This window comes from Lygodium microphyllum, chromosome 1 (genome assembly GCF_053477565.2).
Source record: "Lygodium microphyllum isolate KBCC chromosome 1, Lygodium_microphyllum_v1.1.10, whole genome shotgun sequence".
Lineage (NCBI taxonomy): Eukaryota > Viridiplantae > Streptophyta > Polypodiopsida > Schizaeales > Lygodiaceae > Lygodium > Lygodium microphyllum.
This window is the reverse complement of record NC_141135.1, coordinates 38,799,183-38,819,643: the sequence shown is the minus strand read 5'-3', so window position 1 is coordinate 38,819,643 and position 20,461 is coordinate 38,799,183.

Genomic DNA, 20,461 nt, shown 5'->3' with positions numbered 1-20,461 from the left:
TTTGTCACGTTTATTGATGATGTGGTACCTTATGTTAAAATAGATATGGTTATGATATGAGATGGGTCATTTATTGATGGGAATTATGAGTAGCATACTTGGACAATAGATGCATGTCTTGTGAGTTGATAATAGGATTAATTGCATTTGATATGATGTGGATATTGTTTGCACAGGTTGACATAGTTTTTAGTCTAAACATATGAGCTAAGGCAACTTTTTCAACTTATAAGCTTCGTTGTATGTTTGAAGTATAATGGTTGGCATTGTTTAACAATCTTTTTGGATCGGAGACAATTTGCACATATAGTCAGATGATAGTAGAAGTACATGTCATTGTGTTCACATTTACATGTGGCACATTATGCTTAGTAATTATAGTTTCGACGTGGCTTGATAATGATTGTTTATTGGATTGATGTGGATGTAGAGCAATGAACATCACATGTAATTCGCATTTTAGACAAACACAATCTATGGCAATATAGTTTACCTTAAGCACGATATCTTTTCTTTCAAGAATGTCACATTAAAACTAGAAACTTATATAGTATTGAAGCTAAGTGGAAGCATTTGGTCTTGAGGGTTTTGTTTATAGTATAAGTTTTTAAAAAAGGTCTCTTTGGCTATGAACATATATTTGAGGGTCATTTCATACATGATAAGTTAAATAAACATTGGAGAATAACAATATTAGAGAACAATATAAGAATCGATTTTCTTTGATCACCATTAGTGTTGATGTTTGTATCATATTGAGAGGGAGAGATAAATTGAATGTAGTTGAATTGATTTAGTGAAATGTGTAGTGGCTAAAAGATCTTGGGTTCAACTTTTACATTTCGAATGGTCATTTAGTGTAGGTGTAGAAAAAGGGAGATTTAGATGAGGATCAATGGGTCAATAAAATAAGTGGCTTATTAGTAGAGTAGCCATTTAATTGTGGAGAGAGAGAGAGAGAGAGAGAGAGAGAGAGAGAGAGAGAGAGAGAGAGAATTGTGTGTGCACGAATAAAATGTTGATGGTTATAGATTCTTAGTCTATTGTTCATATGTGTAGAAGTTATTTTGTAGAACTCCTTGACTATGATAAGCAACTTTTGAATAGATTTCTTATGCTCATTTGGTATTCTCTGCATTGATTACTTGGCTTTGATAGGCAACTTTTGAATAGGTTTCTTATGCTCATTTGATATTCTATGCCTTGATTAGGGATTGGATTTCTCGTGGTATTCATGTTGTTGGAGGTTGATATTTGTGAGGATGAGATTATAGATGTCTTATTGCACTTTCCCAAGGATAAAAGCTTTGGTTGGAATGGTCTCAGGAATATATTTTTTGGTTAGATGGTTACAGATCCTTAGTTTATTGTTCATGTATAGAAGTTATTTTGTAGATCTCCTTGGCTTTGGTAGGGGACTTTTGATTAGATTTTCTATGCTTATTGGGTATTTTATACCTTGATTAGGAAGTGGATTTCCCATGGCATGTTGGAGGTTGATATTTGTGAGGATGAGGTTATGAATGTCTTGTTGTACTTTCTCAAGGATAAAAGCCCTAGTTGGGATGGTCTTACGAATGCATTTTTTGAGACTTATGCAACTCAGTTGGTAAAAGCTTTGATATCAATGTGTTAGGAGGTTTGAGCCATTAAAATCATTTCTACTTCTTGGAAAGAAGGGGTTATCAAGTTGATTTCCAAAGTTCCTTTCCCTTCCATGCTTAAATATTATGACCTATTTTCTTGATGGATATCGTTTATAAGATAATCTCAAAGATATTGGCTAATCACTTATATTATCACCTTTTTGGCATTGTGCATCCCCATCAGTGTAGGTTCATTAAAGGGGAAGGTGGGATATATATATGTGTGTGTGCATATGTGTAAATGTGTGTGTTACACACACACACACACACACACACACACACACACACACACACACAGAGTTGTTGCAAGTATTTGGTGTTCATTACTAGAGATGTGGCCATCAATGATTTGCTTTGAGGTGCAAATTGTGGCATTTGTAGCAAGTGTTTGTTACATCTCTAAAAGAATTTAGGCTTGCTCAAGCTTGATGGAGGCTTCTACTCGTAAACGTGATTGCATTAGTTCATAATCTCTTCCTTTAGTGTGTGGTTGAATTAAGGGTCACACAAAAATACATAAGTGTACGTCACACCTTCAATAAAAGAGAAGTAAGAAAATATGATTGTATAGAAAGAGCATGTATTTAAGCAAACATAGAATTTTAAAAATAAGGGTTAAGCGTAGATGATGTAGAGGGCTTATATGTATGAACCCCCTAAGGTGGTTGAGCTCCAAGTTAGTGTCTTTTGGGTTTTCTTTGATCCTCACTTCATTATCCCCAATTAAGGATCTTTCTATAGGTACCATTAGTATTGAATTTTTGGAAGTGTTGGATTGGACATTATGTCCTTGCAAAGTTTCAATTGTTGATTGGTAGTAAAGAGCAATGCTACTTTTTAAGATTTCTTATAATATAAGAGTTTTGGACTACTAGGTGTTTGAAGGTGGTGTTATAAAGAAAGAGTATGGATCAATAGGGAGAAGAAGTTAGAAAGAAAGAGAGTTTGAAAAATCCACCTCCTTGAAAAAAGTTATATAGTAAAGCATAAGGATAATACTTATTTACCTACAAAGGATTAAGTTCTTTATGTAGTTTTAGTACAAATATGAGGTTGAAGATCTCTAATTTTTAGATCATGCCAATCAGAATGGAATTAATGAGAATTATCAAATGTGGATGAATAAGTAAAACACTTACAAACAAATGTTTGAAGGAAGAAGAGGGGCACAAGTGTATTTCAAAACCAAAGGTATCTATTTAGAGGTATTGGATGTGAAGAAGCGAAGTTATGCCATAGAAGCTTAGATAATTGATGAAGCTAATTGTATGGTTGAAAACAAGGGTTTCTTTGTTGATAGTTTGAACAAGATTTTGGATCATATCCATGATGGGATTTTAGACATGATGGTTGATGAATATATAAGATAAGATGATGCTTTGAAGGAGATTATTGATAGTGAAAACATTGAAGTAGAGCTAGATAAGGATGTTACCCTAACTTTGTGTATGAATACTCGACATAGTAATGGGTTTGAATATGATTTCAACCATTAAGGTCAATTTTGAGACTAAACAAGCCGTTTGATTAACATTCACCAATGAAGAGATTATTGTATTGACAAATAAAACAATGTAATGCATGGTCAAATGTAAAATTTGACTCTCTACTAATTTGGCTATAATTTCGACTTCTAGCAAAAAGGTAAAAGGAGCATCTAAACTTATTGTCTCAAGGCACTTCCAACCAGAAGGCTTGCACTTGACACGATGTGTTTTGGCTCCCTTATTACTGCTTTCATTATCATTTGTGTGACTTTTGAAAAGTGGGATTATATTTAATCTCCTTCAAAATTAAAAAACAAAAAACATTTTACCTTGATCTAAAGGGCTTTTCAATAGTTTGTTGTTTTTTCCTTTTGTGTATATCTTCTTATAGCTACATAGTTTTGGCACTTGGCTCCAATCCAACCTCATCTTTTGATTGCATTTATTCTATTTTAATCCTATTTCTTTATAATATTCTAGAAATCTTCCATGGCTTTTCTAAGCAACGAGCTAACTCTATATAGACATGTACATGCTACAATACAAGAGAGAATGATGTGTGGTATCCAACAGTCTACAAGTTGCATGAATGGATGATAATGCTTCTCTCTTGCAAATGTTCTCACAAAATAAAAAAATGGAAAATGAGAAAAATGTAAAAGTTTAGAAAGGAATAATTTTGGGCTTCAAGTTACATGATCTTGTGCATTCTACAAAAGGACCTTTATCTAGACTCTTCTTTTTAATATTTTCAATCTTAATAAGGCAACAAAATTAACATTTCAATGAATATTAAGATCAAGGACATTTTTAATTTGCATTGTTATTGTTTTTGTATGCTTCAAGATTGCCTTTTAGAACTTTGTGAAGATGTGTTTCCATCAACAAGAGTGGAATGGCTACCATTCGAGTCACTCATAAGTACATTTAATGTCATACATGTTGATTATTGTGCATTGAGTATCGTGGGTATTGAATTTAGCCATTTTATTCATCTTGATCATCCTCCATACTTTTTCATAAAGATCTTTCACTTTCCAGGGTATATATTCTTGTAGGTATCCATGATCTTGTGCGTTCTACAAAAGAACCTTTATCTAGACTCTTCTTTTAAATATTTTCAATCTTAATAAGGCAACAAAATTAACCTTTCAATGAATATTAAGATCAAGGACATTTTTAATTTGCATTGTTATTGTTTTTGTATGCTTCAAGACTGCCTTTTAGAACTTTGTGAAGATGTGTTTCCATCAACAAGAGTGGAAACTGGAATGGCTACCATTTGAGTCACTCGTAAGTACATTTAATGTCATACATGTTGATTATTGTGCATTGAGTATCATGGATATTGAATTCAGCCATTTTATTCATCTTGACCATCGCCCATTCTTTTTCATAAAGATTTTATTTTTTTTCACTTTCCAAGGTATATATTCTTGTAGGTATCCATGCATATGGAATGTTGACCATACTTCATTGTTTTTCATAGATATATATATATTTTTTCATGTTCTAAGGTATATATTCTTGCAAATATCTATGCATATGGAATGCTGGAAGAGTTCATGCACTTGATCTCAATTCATTGATGAATTGGAATATGCCTCATGATGGAATCATCCATGGCTTAAAGTTAAAGGTGATTGAAGATATTTAAATTTCAATGAATATTGGGAGAATATCAAGGAGAGTTAGCTTATCTTGGTTTATCCCAATTCATGTTTTTGAATCTATATTTCAAAAGGAATAGATTTGCACAAGATGAAAATGATATGGTTAGGTGGGAAAATCTCATCCACTAGATTAGATAAAATCTTTAAACAAGATTGGAGGTCAATCTAGAAAGTACACAATGGTTTCTTGTGAGAACCTCATTGTGCTATCGTCATATATCACTATATTTGAGTTTTCATTATAGAAGATGGTAAAAGACTTAGGATGTCTGGGGACATTTGGATGTTGCGGAAAGTGATGATCACTTTACTATGTATATTTATTTGGATGAGAAGAATCCAAAAGTATTTGTCAGTTAACAAGAAATGGGTATTGGCAGTTATAAGAGAATCTATGTGGACATCATTTACAACCACATATATGATATCTTATCCTTTTGTTAAATGTGAATTGAATAGAGAAAGGGAAGAAAATGCTTATAAATGTAATGAGTTGCCTCAACAAGGGATTGCAAAATTTTCAGAGCCATAGTGTTTTCAATTTATAGGTGGTATTAAAATGTTCATTTACTGAATGTCTTTTCAATGATTCTTTGGACTGATATTAGGGGACTTGGATTGAGATATTTGAAGTTTCTATAACACAACTTATAGTACTCATAAGGATACAACACTAAAGAGATAGATATATCAAAAGTCATTGAGAATCTATGCTCAAGAGGCAAAATGCAAAATCCCATTGAGAATTTATTGTTCAAGAACTTACAGTACTCGTGAGGGTATAACACCCAAGAGATAGAATATCAAAAGTCATTGAGAATATATACTCAAGAGACAATATAAAAATTTCCATTGAGAATATATTGTTCAAGGGATATAATAAAATAGATAACTAAAAATATATTGATTTTGATTGTGTACAAGAGGTAATATACATGAAAATTAGAACATGTTTTACATTTTTTTCCTTATGTATATTTGTGTTGGGACCCTTCTAGGAGACACTCCAACCTCCATGTACTTACTTGGTGCCCACATGGGTGTCCTTCTAGGGAATATCTAGTCTTGTTTCCCCTTTCCAAGGGTGTTTCTTAGGGCCTTCCTTTGACTTTTTCATGGAGGCTCCCTTTCTAAAGTTCTCTAACTTTTAGCTTTTCCTCTCTCGACTCTTCTCCTTTATCATTGTATCACTCTTGGGTCTCTTATCTTCTTTCTTTTACTTTTTCTTGGTAAGATCAACTTTTTCTTTCCCCCAAGGTTATCTCTTGCATGAAAAAGTCCATGCTATCAGCATTGCTTTTTGCAAAGATGAGAGGATCCACAACAAAGGATTTGGCCAATTTGTTAGTTGGGTGTGCGAGTATAAGACACCTGCAAAAAACATAATTCAAGATGACATTGATGGGAGTCTTATAAAATATAATTAAGAATGCATCATATTTACTCAAGCAAGGATTCCACTCTTGCTTCAACATATCGAGAATGCATCATGTGCATTCAAAAACAAAATTCAAGTTGAACTTGATGGGAATCTTATAAAATATAATTAAGAATGAATCATATGCATTCAAAACCATAAATCAAGTTGAACTTGATGGGAATATTATAAAATATAATTAAGAATACATCATAGTTACTCAAGAAATAACTCCACACTTGAACACATTGAGAATGCATCATATGCATTAACAAAATGCAATTTGGGGGCCAGTCCTTGTGCTGCATTAGGAGGCAATACGATGTAGTGTGTTTGATTTCCTCCCAGCACACCATAGGGTCCAACCCTTAAAATTCATCACACACACTCAAATTGCATTAAATACATAAAGCAATGACCCAAACACTTGTGTGAACACAATACTATGCATTTATGAAAGTAATTATTATGAGATTTGAACCCTAGAGCACATTGGGAGGCAATATGATAGTGTAATAATAAAAGTATTCAATATGATGAGAACTCAATTTTGAATGTTAAAAATACATAGCTTAGGAGAGTCAATATGGTTCATCCCTTTTTGCTTCTTGTGGAGAAAGATGGTATCCTTCAGAGATATGCTCAAGTATTTGTTTGACCCCTCACTCCCAACATCAATAACAACTTGACCTAGAATTTGAGATGGCCTTTGGCTATTTTCCTCCTTAAGGTTCACAACCTGGTTGAATATTGCTTTCTTCGCTCCTAACCTTTCATTCTCCTTCCTTTTTCATCCCCCCTTCTCTCTTTATCTCTCTCTTTCTCTCCCCACCTTCATCGTTACTTTTTTATTGCTCCCTTCTTCTTCTCCCCTTTATCACCATTAGTGTCATGCCTTGCGATATCTTCCACTTGGACCATGGTCTCTTTTGGATTTCTTGTGAGAGGAATATTCAGAATGGCATAGGTCTTCTTGTTTGTTGCGTGTGTGTGGGAACAAGGAGCTTATAAAATTTTTACTTGATGAACTTTGTGGTGTGCATATGCTTGTCCATTAGTATTACCTTGTGAGCATGGGAAACAAAAATGTATCTATCTTGCAAGAAATCTATTAGAAAGACATTTATAGAGACTTGAAGGTAAGCCAATGCAATCATTTGCCACATCATAGGCATTTGATGTTGGTTGTAAATATCCTCTATTGATTTATCCTCCTATGGCAGACTTGTAGCCTTCAAATATACACTCCTAGAAGTATTCACATTGGATGGACTTTTTTATTTTTCCTTTCATGGAAAAGCACACTTAGTTTACCTTTCCCAAAATTTTGTACTTGTGGCTCACTAGACTTCTACACATTAGGGCAAGTTATAGTGCTAGTACTTGGACTTGGTGCACATATTTATTATGTTGGTATGCTTTGGGGATCTCCTATGTACATGTGTGTGTTTTCTATTGGTCTTTGAGTCTCTTGAGTGTTTGAGGGTCGTGAAGGACGCCTGCAGTTGTGAGGTGGATTGTTTACTTGGTCAGCATCATGAGGACCATATTTTTATTGAGTGATTGTGAGATTTTGGGTGGGTGGAGTAGAGTACAACAATTTTTCTTTGTTTAGTGATGAGAGGTGAGGATAAGGATTGTAATTTAGCCAAGGAAATGTGTTGGAATTTTGCATAACACATGAGCACTTGTAGTTAGGCTAGGCACTATTTTTCAATGCATTCATATTTTCACATGTAGCAATGCTTGTATGATTGCATGGCATAGATTCAACTTTGCACTACTTCTCAAATTATGTGTGATTGAGCATGGAGTTCATTTTCAAAAGCATGTTTTTTGATAGGGAACTTTGCATTGAAAACAAAGGCAGGGAAGATTTAGAATATTAGAAAAAACTATATAAGGGGGGTAAGCTAAAAGGTTGGGGCCCTTCTCTTGCAAATGTTTTCTTTACTATTGTGAGGAGAGGAGGGTCATACAAGAATAAAGTCGGATTGCAAGAACAAGAGTTGTTTTTTTTGGGTAGAGCTTGGTCCATTTGAGTCTTCAAGCTTTGTAGAAGCGACAAGTTTTGTGGATTTGCAAGTATATTGACCAATTGAGGTATGTATTTTATGACAAGGATATTTATGATTGATTTGTGTGTTTTGTAATCTATGACTACATGAGACTTAATTGTTGTTGGTTGACTCGTGTTTTAAACAATTATCATTGTTTGGTTCCATTCTTGAACAAAGTCAATCAATCTATTGGAAGTCCTTGTCTTTTTGTTTTTGGGTTGTGTGAGAGGATTATCTTTGAACATTGCTTGTGAAATATATTTTTTGGTACCCCTGCTGAGGAGTGCCGAAAATTGACTTTGTTTGTGATTTGTGACTGTTTTCCAATGGTGGCTAGTTCTTTTCTAGAATTTCATGGTACAAAAGGAGAGGCTCCTTAGCGATTTCTCGAAAAATTAGAGCTTGGATGTATAATCCAACGAATTATTGACTCGACCTTGAAACTTTGCATTTTAAAAATTCAATTGTTGGATGAAGGTAGAAATTGGTTTGAAGATCATAGAAAACTCATTACGAACAAAATGAGCTGCTTTTCTGCCTGAATAATTGCTATTTCTTTTGTGACTTTCTCAATGTTTGCCTCAATATCCTGGACTGAAACCAAGATTTTTGTGTACTGCTCTAGGAGCTTCAATCTGGCAGCTACAATCTGCTGGATCTTTCTTTGTGTTACCCTAATATGATTGTCAATGGCTCAGAGTGCCAACTTGCTGCTCCACTTTTGCATGTTCTTTTCTGATAGCTTTCCTAAGTGAGTGCTTCTCACCATGGATAGCAATTTTTTTGTTCTTTCTGTTTGTCAATAGCATCTTGTAAAGCCTATAATGCTTCATCACAACGTACCAAAACATTTAGAGATGACTTCCATTGCATCATAATCTGGTTTTTTTTCTCTGACTTTATGCTTTCCATCTCAATCTCAGCTTTAGTGAGAGCATCCCGTGCAACTTGCCTCAAAAATTTGCAGAAGGAACTCCTGCTCACAAAGAATGCTGCATGTACTTGCATCAGCTGTTCAAGCTTGCCATGATATGGTGTCACCTGATGCAGTAGAATCTCTCTTACGCCAATTGGTAAACCAATTTGTTCATGATCGAGCAAGACCAGAGGTGATAGCAGTTGGATTGAATGTTGTGCGGGAGCGTGGTATTACGATTGATATTGCTCTCTGGAAGTTTGAGACCACCAAGTACTACTGTACTGTCATTGATGTCCCTGGCCATCGTGATTTCATCAAGAACATGATTACTGGAACTTCGTAGGTTGATTGCGTTGTACTCATCATCGACTCCACCACTGGTGGTTTTGAGGCTGGTATTTCAAAGGATGGACAAACATGTGAGCATGCTTTGCTCGCATTCACACTTGGGGTGAGGCAAATGATTTGCTATTGCAATAAGATGGACGCGACCACCCCCAAGTACTCCAAGGCTTGCTATGATGAAATTACTAAAGGCTACAAATCTAGATTGGTACAAGGGACCAACCCTTCTGGAAGCTCTGGACATGGTTCAAGAGCCAAAGAGGCCATCTGACAAACCCTTGCGCTTGCCTCTTCAAGATGTGTACAAGATTGGTGGCATTGGACTGTACCAGTGGGTTGTGTGGAGACTGTACCAGTGGGTTGCTACCTTTTCCCCAACTGGCCTGACGACTGAGGTCTCAACGAAATCTTCAGGGTGTAGGAGGCAGGGAACTATCAGCTGCTATCTCACATGATGAAGTACATATTGATGCTGATGGCAAATGCCTGGAGCTGAATAAAGTTTCTGAGAACATGGGGTAGAATTGCAGATGAGGAGAAGGGAGGCTGTTGGACTTCCTTGTGAGCTTCTTTACAAGGGAGACATTTCTCCAAAGCAAGAAGATGCTCTATTGACAGAGCTGGCAAATTTGCTGAAGTGGGAAGGAGACTGCACAGATAACTTGCAATCTTGCCACAGTTTTCGATTTCCACGCTCTAAAGAAGATAATCAAGCATGCACACCAAAATTAGGCTCAGCCATGAAAATGAGTCCTGAGGAATCGGAAGGCTCGTCTGCATGGGCTAAGAGATCGTGCGGATCTAGTACCACAGCTTCACAGTCCCATGATACAATCTCTGGGAGGACATCCTTGTCTGTTGAAGAATCCCTTGGCTGCAAGGACCTGGAAAACGTTCCACAAACAGAAAAGCTGGCAGAGAGAGTAAACAATCTACAAACTCAGACCGATGCTGATGAAGATGAAGAGTTGAAAGATATTAAGATCCCTCTATTCTAGGGCGAAGCCACAGACGGTGATACTGATCCAACACGTGAACATCCCTCAGGTCGTACTGCAGCAGATATTGCTTCTTCAGCAGGTTATGATGGGATTGCAGGCTATTTGTCAGCGTGCTTCTTCAGCAGGTTATGATGGGATTGCAGGATATTTGTCAGCGTGTAGCCTCACAGGTCATCTTCATAAGAAGATTTCCCACCACGAGCAAGGGCAACGAGTTGTAGAGTACCTTAGGAGAAGTCCGAGCTAACGGAGAACTATGAGTAGTATTGATGATGAGACTTCCGCACAGAATGCCTGCTTTTCCTCAAGTTGAAGTAAAAGATATAGAGTTGTCAAAGCTCTCTTTACATTCACAGCAATGGTTTGGTAAAAATGGCCTTATGGAGCCAGTCCCTGAGCCACAGCTCAAATCCGTGGGTTCTCTGCCAAATTTTGTGGATCTCCTTCAAGTTTCTCTGTCGCTGCAGCAAACACATCTCCATTGATTTATTGCCTGGCTCATCTATTTTAGATCATGGAAGGACTGAGAATGTCTTACAACATGCGCATGATTTAGATGCTTTTCGTATGCACTTATTTCAGCATAGGAACAAGCACCAGCTACAACAACAACTTGAAGTTGAACAATCTGGGATTTCTTCATCACGAACTTCTCAGTAACAGCAAGCATTGTTGCAACAAATCTTGAGCCAACCACTACATCCAAGTGTTTCTTTGCCAGAGCAGCTTCAATATTCGAACAGGCCAGACGGATGGGTGCTCAAGAAGGGCCCTCAGAAGAGGAGGAAGGTGTGTGAGCAATAGAATGCAGATATTTGTAGCCTCCAAGAAGAGGAAAGAAGAATCTGATGGAGTGTGATCAACACCAGGCTACTGAAAAGAAAGGAATCAATAGCTCCACATAATGTAGAGATCTTTTGCTGAAGCCATATTTGTGTCTTCAACAGCTTATCCACAAATACCCTTCTGAAAGTGGAGGAAGAGCTGTCCAAGATTTTCTTCCATTTTGCCTTTAGCTTTTAAAAGAAATCTTCAGTGCTGCCTGTCTTTAGGGTTTGAAGAAGAACAAAATATCCCTAAAGCCTCTTCAAAGCCTTCAATAATGGTGCTCCACTTGTTAAGAATGAAGAGTAAAGAAAGTTCCGAGCATGAAATGCCTTCAAAAACCTCATGGCTGAAAGCTAAGAGAAGATATGTGCTGCAACTCCATGAAAGCTTGGCAAAAGCTTGGAGAAAGAGGAAAGGAAGACCGCTTTTGAAAAGTAACCACAGTTGAACCCCAAACTAAGCCCAGTTAACCATCCTTTACCCTAATTACCTTCAATTTTGCATAAAATTTGATGACATCTAGCCATTTAAGCCTTTATCTGCCATATCTGACCTTGGATATCTCCAGATGTAGTCACTTGCTAACTGTAGTTGTCCTGCAGCACTCCACTAGTCACTGTCTTGTACCATTTTTGTCTGAAATTGGTTTTGAAATAGGAAAATGAGACTGAAATTGGGAGAAAATAATGGATCAAAGACTGAAGCTCTGATACCACTTGTTAGAGAGAGAACCAGGGAGAGAGAAAGAGGAGAGAAAAAGACTACAGAGGAGAGAGAAAAACTGCAGGGAGAGAGAGAATAAGAGTGACGAGGAGAGAGAAAGACTAGAATTGGAGAGAGAAAGACAGGAAAGATGAAGAAGCCATGGAAGCTTAGAGCAAGAAGGGAGAGAAAGATTGTAAATGTATTGATTTGTCAAAAGATATGTAAAATTACATGTCCTCTCCTTATATACCAATGTCAGTGTGACATGGCATAATGTCAATATTATTTACACTAATTCCCTATTCTCAGCTTCTTACAAATAGATGGCTTACATTTGCACATATAAGACATAAAAAAAACATCCAACTTTTGTAACAATCCTGAAATCAATACTAAATTTTTTTAGGATAAGCATGTACTAGGTATAGACTAAGTGTATTCTAGGTGTAGACTAAGGATATGTTAGGCTAAGAGTGTATTGGCAACAGTAAGCTAAGTATACACTACACTAAATGTATGCTAAGTTTAGGCTAAGCATATACTAACCATGCATTAGACCATGTGTGAGCTTATGATACGTTAAGAGTATGTTAGGCATAGGCTAAATAGCCAAGGATACACTATGCTAAGGTTAAGTGTACACTACACTAAGGTGCACTATGTTAAGGTGTAGGCTAAGCATATGCAAGGATAAGTGTGTGCTAGGTATACATTGCATTAAGGGTACCTAAGGCATAGGCTAACATGTATGCTACATGTGGGCTAAGGGTATGATAGGCTTACTAGTGTGCATGACAAGCTTACTGAAGAGGCGAGCTCAAGCTCAACTCCCAAGACCCACCGACCACTTATTGTTCAAGCGTTTTAAGAGAGCACTAATGGCTACCTCTCACATCATCGATGCGCTATCCCTCTCTACAAGTGTAGTGAGCTTACCTTGATGCCCAATTGAGTTGCTTCCTCTCTCAAGCATCCTCAAGAATCTTCCTCTAAGCTCCATCCTCCATAGCCACGGGCGAGATGAGATAAGAGAAGAGAAGAAGAAGAAGAAGAAGAAGAAGAGAGGAGATGGTGGAGGGATTCACCTCCAAGATCCTTCACCCTCACACACTCACTCCCTCACTCACTTACACTCCCTCTCTCAAGCACTCACAAGCAAGCAAGAGAAGAGAAGAAGATAAGAAGAAGAGTCCACTTTGCCACACACCAAAGAATGAGCTCTCATTCACTTTTTGAACTTTATATACATGCCCTAAAATCCTATGGGCATCCATCCCCTTTTTACATAGCCACTAGGCCATTTTTCCCTTTATCCTAGCTAGGATTCCTAGCTTAGTCCTACTGCCCATTAACGTTTAGAAATTGCATAAAAGGGAGCTTGGTGCTCTTTTACAGAGGTTTTGGCTATGCCTTTATATTTAAAGGTGTGCCTTCTTGCTTTTGGCTTCTTGTAGCTTCCATGGTTGCATCTGTTGAAAATAGCAAATGATACTTGCATGTATGCCTGTAGAGGTTGGATATATGCCTAGAAGAGGCTGCCCATAAAAATCTTTGTATGAAAGATATGAGAAAAGATGAATGCTCTAGAAGCTCTAGGGAGAGATGCCCTAAATCCCATAAGCACAGTGAGTAAGAGTGGTACTATCCAAAAATCTATATAAGCATGTACTTGACACTCATTTCAATGTAATGGAACTATCAGTTTGAGTTACTCAAGATTGACTTTATGAGTCCAAGCTAATCTATCTTGGAACCTAATTCACTTGTGTTACAATCTCTTATTTTTATAATGTATCATGTGTTTGATTTGCATCCACCATAGCTAACTAGCTCTAAGATCCATGTTTTTCAACATGGTATCAGAGCCATGGCCGAGCTAGTTGGCTAGTGTGTGGGCACTTTCTCAATCTTCCATTCTCTCATTCTTTCCATCCCTCAAAGTCATCCAATGTTTGTTTATTCCTCATTTCAAGATTAGGAGGTTCAAGTATTGAGGCTTTGCCAAGTTTTTTCTGGAAGTGCTGCAGTTCAAGAAATCATAGAGAAGAGATCAAAGCTTATTACAAAGAGTCATCAGCTTTGAAGTGTAACTCTTCAGTGTGAGTGTTACCATTTTCAATCTCATTTCATTGAGCTCCTTGAGAAGACATATTATCTGCAAATTGATCCAAAAAACAACAAGAGGAAACTATCTGTCTTTAGAGGTGGACTATTAAAGATTGCATGCCATTTCACAGTAAGGCAAGGTAGTAATTGACTAGTAGCTCAAGACATTGCTTTTCTAAGGAAGAAGTTTTTAGACCATCTTTGAAGTGTATTCCTGTCTGGCCACGAGCTGTTGCAAACACCATAGAAGTACATTTGATGTATACATGAATGGAGGAAGGTTACAACCCATAGATCACATACAATGTTAGGCCACATGTCTTGCCATTATGCACTGACTATGACCCTTGTGCATCCTGTTGTGTCTACATGTGGTCTCTCTTATCATTTCCATGTTCTGTGATTGCCTCTTTTTCTTTGTACCTCATTGTCTTTCTTTTTCTTCTTCTTCTTCTTTTCTTTATCTCTCTTTTTTTTTTTGGGCCAAGTTACATGGCGGTGACAGAAGTTAGTCTTCGTTATCGGAGTGGGGTGGAGAAGGGGACCTAATAGATTTGTTAAGGAATTGACGGCTTTGGAGGTACCCCTTGAGGTTTAGATGGACGTGAAGGGTGGTGGTGGAGAGAAATGGATGATTACTGTGGGTGAAGTGGCTATCATTCATATCCTCTAGAAGAGCTAAGAAAAATGAAGGTAATAGAGCAACTTATATCATTAGTCAAGGCATCGTGCAACTATTTATAGCGTTAGGATCAAAATGGAGTATTGGGAGGTTGCGCTCCTATGGGGTGGGGTCTTGTCTAATGATTATCCTAAGCAGTCTAAGGTAATTACAAGTAGTAATAAAGGTGGGGTCATGGCATGAAGATAATTTGTTAGTGAATTGGATCATGGTATCATACAAGTTCTCTGATGTGAAGATGAGGGCATATTCATATGTAGTACAATGAGGATTATAAATTATAGGGAAGTTGTAGCGGTCATGGACACTGGAGTCAAAATCCACTCCCACCCTTCGATGGTAGGGCATAAAGGTGGTCATTCCACTTGAAGGTTTGAGTGTTGCAAAAGGCCATCCAAATGTCTAGGTTGGTATCGTAGACCCTTCTTCTCCATTTAGGTTGACATTTGTAACTAGGCACATACCTTGGCACTTCAAAAACCTTATTTTGTCAAAATTCATCATCTCCAGTTTCCCATAAGGTGAGATTCTACTCTCTCTCCTTCAGGCATTTCTATCCGAGCCTACTTTCGATGTTAATCACCTCCATTCTTGAGGAGTTATTCCATGAACTACAGTTGTGGGTTTTCTGTTCATAATATAGACAGCAGTATGGACAGCTTCAGACCAAAAATATTTTGGCATATTATTTTTAGCCACTAATGCCCCTGCAACTTCTACAATATGCCTATTTTTTCATTCTGCAACCCCATTTTGCTGTGGGGTATACCTACAAGTAAATTGCCTATTTATCCCATGAGTCCTCAAGAAGCCACTAAACTCATTAGAGAGGTACTCTCCCCCTCCATCTGATCTCAAGCACTTTACTTTTAAGCCAGTTTCTATTTCAACATATGCCTTAAAATATTTGAAGTGCTCAAACACATCACTCTTTTCCTTCATAAAGTATACCCATAACTTCCTTGAATAGTCATCAATAAATGTGAAAAAATACTTTCTACCACCAAGAGATACATTCTGTGTAGGCCCCCAAACATCTTTATGCACTACATCAAGTATTTTTCTATTCACTTCTCTGTCATGCGAGAAGGGTTGTCTTGCCTGCTTACCAAACTGGCATGCTTCATAGACTTTATGAAATTCTGCAACTCTAAACAAAGGCAACCCTATAACCAATCCTCTGGACTGCATTAATTTCAACCTTTGCACATTTTCATGTCTAATATGCTTATGCCATATTTCAATATCTACAACTACTCATTTTCCTTTAGCATACATAGCAGCATCCATTGCAGGAATTCCAACATCTAAAGTGAACATGTGGCCAACTCTACTTCCTTTTGTGACCAACCTGCACTTATCATTAAAGTCTTCCAAAAAATAACCTTTTGCATTGAATCAAACCTACAACCCCTGCTCTACCATTTGGCCAACAGCCACTAGATTCTTTGTGATTGATGGCACAGGTAATACATCTGTCAGACTCTTTGTTTGACCATCATACAAGGACAAGGGAACCTTTCCAATGTGTGAAATTGGGTGGCATGAGTCATCACCCGTCTGCACATAACCTGGATTTTGTAAGTCTTGCGTTTCTCCAAACCATTCATCATGACTAGTCATATGATTAGATGCACCTGAATCGACATACCATACATCATCATGTGTCCCCTTTCCTATAACTGCATTCATCATATGCAGCATAGCAAACAAATGCTCATTTTTGTCTTCATTTTGTCATGAAGATGATCCATAGTTTCCTTGCTATAATTTACCACTGCAAATATCATCCTTCTTAGCATAACAATTGGTTGCAATATGACCTATTTTTCGATAATAATGGCAAACAATAGCAAAATTTCTAGAACCTCTATTCTACCATCCACCTCTTCCTCTAGAGCTCCCCCTGCCTCTAAAGTTTCCTCGGCCTCCTGAAACCTGCATTTCACCAAATTGATGATTAAACTTATTTTGCTAGTTATCGCCAACACATCCCATACCATGGCCTCTCAAAGAGGATCTACCACGTCCCCTTCTTGAACTTGAGTAAAATGCATGGACCTATTCACCATTTCTTTTAGACGAATCACCCTGCATATTGATCTCTTCAGTAATCATGAGAGAAATCAACTCATCAAAATTTGGAAATGGCTTTCGTACATATACTGAAGTAACAAATGATTTCCATGCGTTCTCATTGTTAAGGCCACTCAAAGTGGATAAAACCAAATCATCATCATTAGGCATTGCATCAATTGCTGCTAAAGCATTTGCAATGCTCCTCACCTTCAACACATACTCATTGACAAGCATTTTCCCTTTCTTCAAGGCATTCAACTCTTGCTTGAGTTGAATCTTTCGTGCCTTTGTATTTATTAAAAACATGCTCTCAAAAATTGTCCAATCTGCATGTGAAGTTTCTGCATTCCTGATATATCCCAACATCGTATTACCAATGACTGCAGATAACGAATACATCACCTTTTTTTCTTTCACATTCCATTCTTTCCATGCTTTTAATTCATCTGCAGTTGGAGGGATACCCAGCTCTGGCTCCTTTTCTTCACCTAAAACAAACTCATAAAGGCCATTTCCAATGAGGAAGTTCGTCACATGGAACTTCCATGAAGGGTAGTTGTTCTTGTTGATCTTCTCAATAATGGGATTTTCACTGTTCTCTGCCATTATCACAAACAAGGATACAACACAACAAGCTAGTCTTCTACAATCTTTCACAACACGTGCACAGCAATACACCAAGAAACCTTTTTCACTGATTGCTCAGTAGTACATGTAATCTGCAACCTATTTGCAGATGAACCTTATGTCTGCTTCTTGGCAAACACCTCAAAAATTATAGATTCAAAATTTATAACTTGTGCACCCACTTTCAGTCAATATAGTCGAAATCACAGTGTACCTTGAAACTGTTGTCCGCAACCTTGAGGCTCTAAATTGGGGCCTGAAATGGATTCAAATGCCCAAAAAAAAAACCAAATCTCATAGCAAATCTCACAGCAACATGAGATTTTTGCTCTACCCTTCTTTCGGTGCCTCCACAGGCACTATCCAAGAGGGAGAGAGAAAGAATGGGAGAGCTTCTTACTCGTTGCTTGCTTGCTCAAACCTTGCTTCTTCTCCTTCACTTCAGCCTTCAAAATCAGCCTCTCTCAATGGCACGGCCCTGATACCATGTCAAGAATCGCATGGTGGGGGGACTTTTTGAGCTACTTCGCGAAATACACACTGTATACACAAGAGGAAGCTCACTCTTAAGAACGCAAGAAGAGAGATGGAGGCCAAAATGTTTTCTTCCTGATTTCTTCTTCTTCTTCCACACACTATACAATGTATCAAAAGTATAGATAAGATAGAACATAAAGGAAAGTGGCCTACTAAGTCAAACAGTTCATAACAGACTACACTAATCGACTAGCGCTATGTCTTTGCTAGCTATAGGTAGGTGTGGCAAACTAAATATAATAAGTGATAAGTTAGTGGCCATGTGAGTATCATAATTTTGGTACCATAATTTGTTTCTCCTCCTTGGCTTTCTCTAATTGAGAGAGAAGCTCCTTGACATACTCATCATATTATTTGGATGGCCTCTCTGTTGTAGGGATGGAGGTTGTGGATCCTACCACCTTTTGCCTCTTACAGTCTTGCCTCAACTCAACGTCTGTCACAACCAACCTTTTGGTTCCTACCAGGGGTTCCTTCTCCTGCTCCTTGGCCCATTTCTTTATTCACGAAGTATTGGACCCAAGCCATTAAGTTATTGGCATCCACTTGGGTCGTAGAACTGGGAGTGGAGATGGCGGTGGTGGCGGAAAGTGTCATGAGAATGGGGGTGATTGGGGCCTTGCCCTTGCCTTCTTGCACTGCAGGTGGCACAAACTCTAGCACCTAGGCACTTGAGCTTTGGCCCTTTGTCTCTAATTGGGCTCACGGGTTCTGGATCGTCATGCTTGGACTACTACTCAATGGACCTGGGCATGGCAAGGGCCATGTCTTCCTCCTCCTTGTTTCTCAACTCCTCCTCCTGCTCTTCCTACTTTCTCCTTCTTTCCTCCTTGGCCTTTTTGGACTCCCTATGAGCCTTTTGTATGTATGCCTTCTCTTCTTTCCTCCTCTCCTCTTCCTAATTTCTTAGCACAATTTTCTTCTTTATCTACTTAGCCTTCCCCCTATTGTATGCTCTTCTTGTTCCTTTTCTTCTTCTTCCTCACTTAAGGTCCTTTCACTGGACTGCACCACCTATTCCTGGTGAGGTGGTGACCTGCTTGGTGTTTAATCTACTCCTTCTCCTGCTTCCTGCCCTTGTCCAAAGGCTTCCCTGATGATTGAGGCGAGGACCCCACTGAATCTGATGGTTACATCCTTTGAAGACAAAGATTTCCTTTTAGCCTTAGTGGCAGGAGATTCTCCTCCGACAGGCTGTCCTCCCATTGTCAAAGCTTTTGTTGAGGACTTAATGGTCTTTCTCACAAAACCGTTGAGGTTCACCTCATCTAGCAACCTTGCTACGATGCTCTCTAGTAGGGGGACATTGATGCGGCTCATGATGGTGTTGTACCTCTAACTAGAGAACAACGCATGTACCATCTTGGTTTGGAGTTGGACTTTGGGATTCGAGATATCCACCAAGCTAATGCCATCATTGGTGTGGACCTTTACCTTGTCCATTCCTAGCAACGCATATATATCTCTCTTTGGCTTCCTCTCTACTTTGTTTACCAAGCCCAATTCCTTTTCCACTAGCTCCGGGGTCAATTCAATTTGCACTTGACGAGTTTCCTCTCCCTCATGCATAGTTACGGTGCCGCGGTTCTTGTGGAAAGTCCTCAGGAACTCTGCACAGTGGAAGTAGTCCACCCCCTAGCTTACTGCTTCCATGTATTTCTATAAATTGCATTACTTGATGATCTGCCTCACAGCCTGTTCTTCAATGGCCATGTCTTCTAGGTTGAAGAAACATGAACTCATTAAAGGCTCGTGTTTCCACTAAAAGTTCATATTTTTATTGTTCTTCTTCTAAAAAAGGTAATTTGCCAACCCTTTCTTGGCCTTCCATGATGGGTGCCTATCATGAAGCCATATTCACCATTAGTGTTTTTCAGAATAATTACAAGCAATAGGAAACAACTACATACTTGCTGAAACTGAAATGCTTGAGTGCAGAAGTAGACTTTTTCCTCCAAGTAGTCTATTGATTGCAAATTTTATTGGCATTTTTCTCAATCACAAGTTGTTTCATCCTACCCTTGCAATGTCTGCTTTTCCTTTATTGTTTTCCTTATGTGTTTATTTTGATTCACCTTACCCCCTCCCTCTTCTAAAATGAGAAGAATCGGCATAGATATATTGGACATGCAGTCCAGAGGATTGGTTATAGGGTTGCCTTCTTTTAGAGTTGCATAATTTCATAAAGTCTGTGAAGCATGCCAGTTTGGTAAGGAGGTCAGACAACCCTTCTTACATGATAGAGGAGTAGAAATATACTTGATGTAGTGTATATAGATGTTTGGGGGCCTACACAGAATGTATCTCTTGGTGGCAACAAATACTTTGGTCACATTTATTGATGATTAT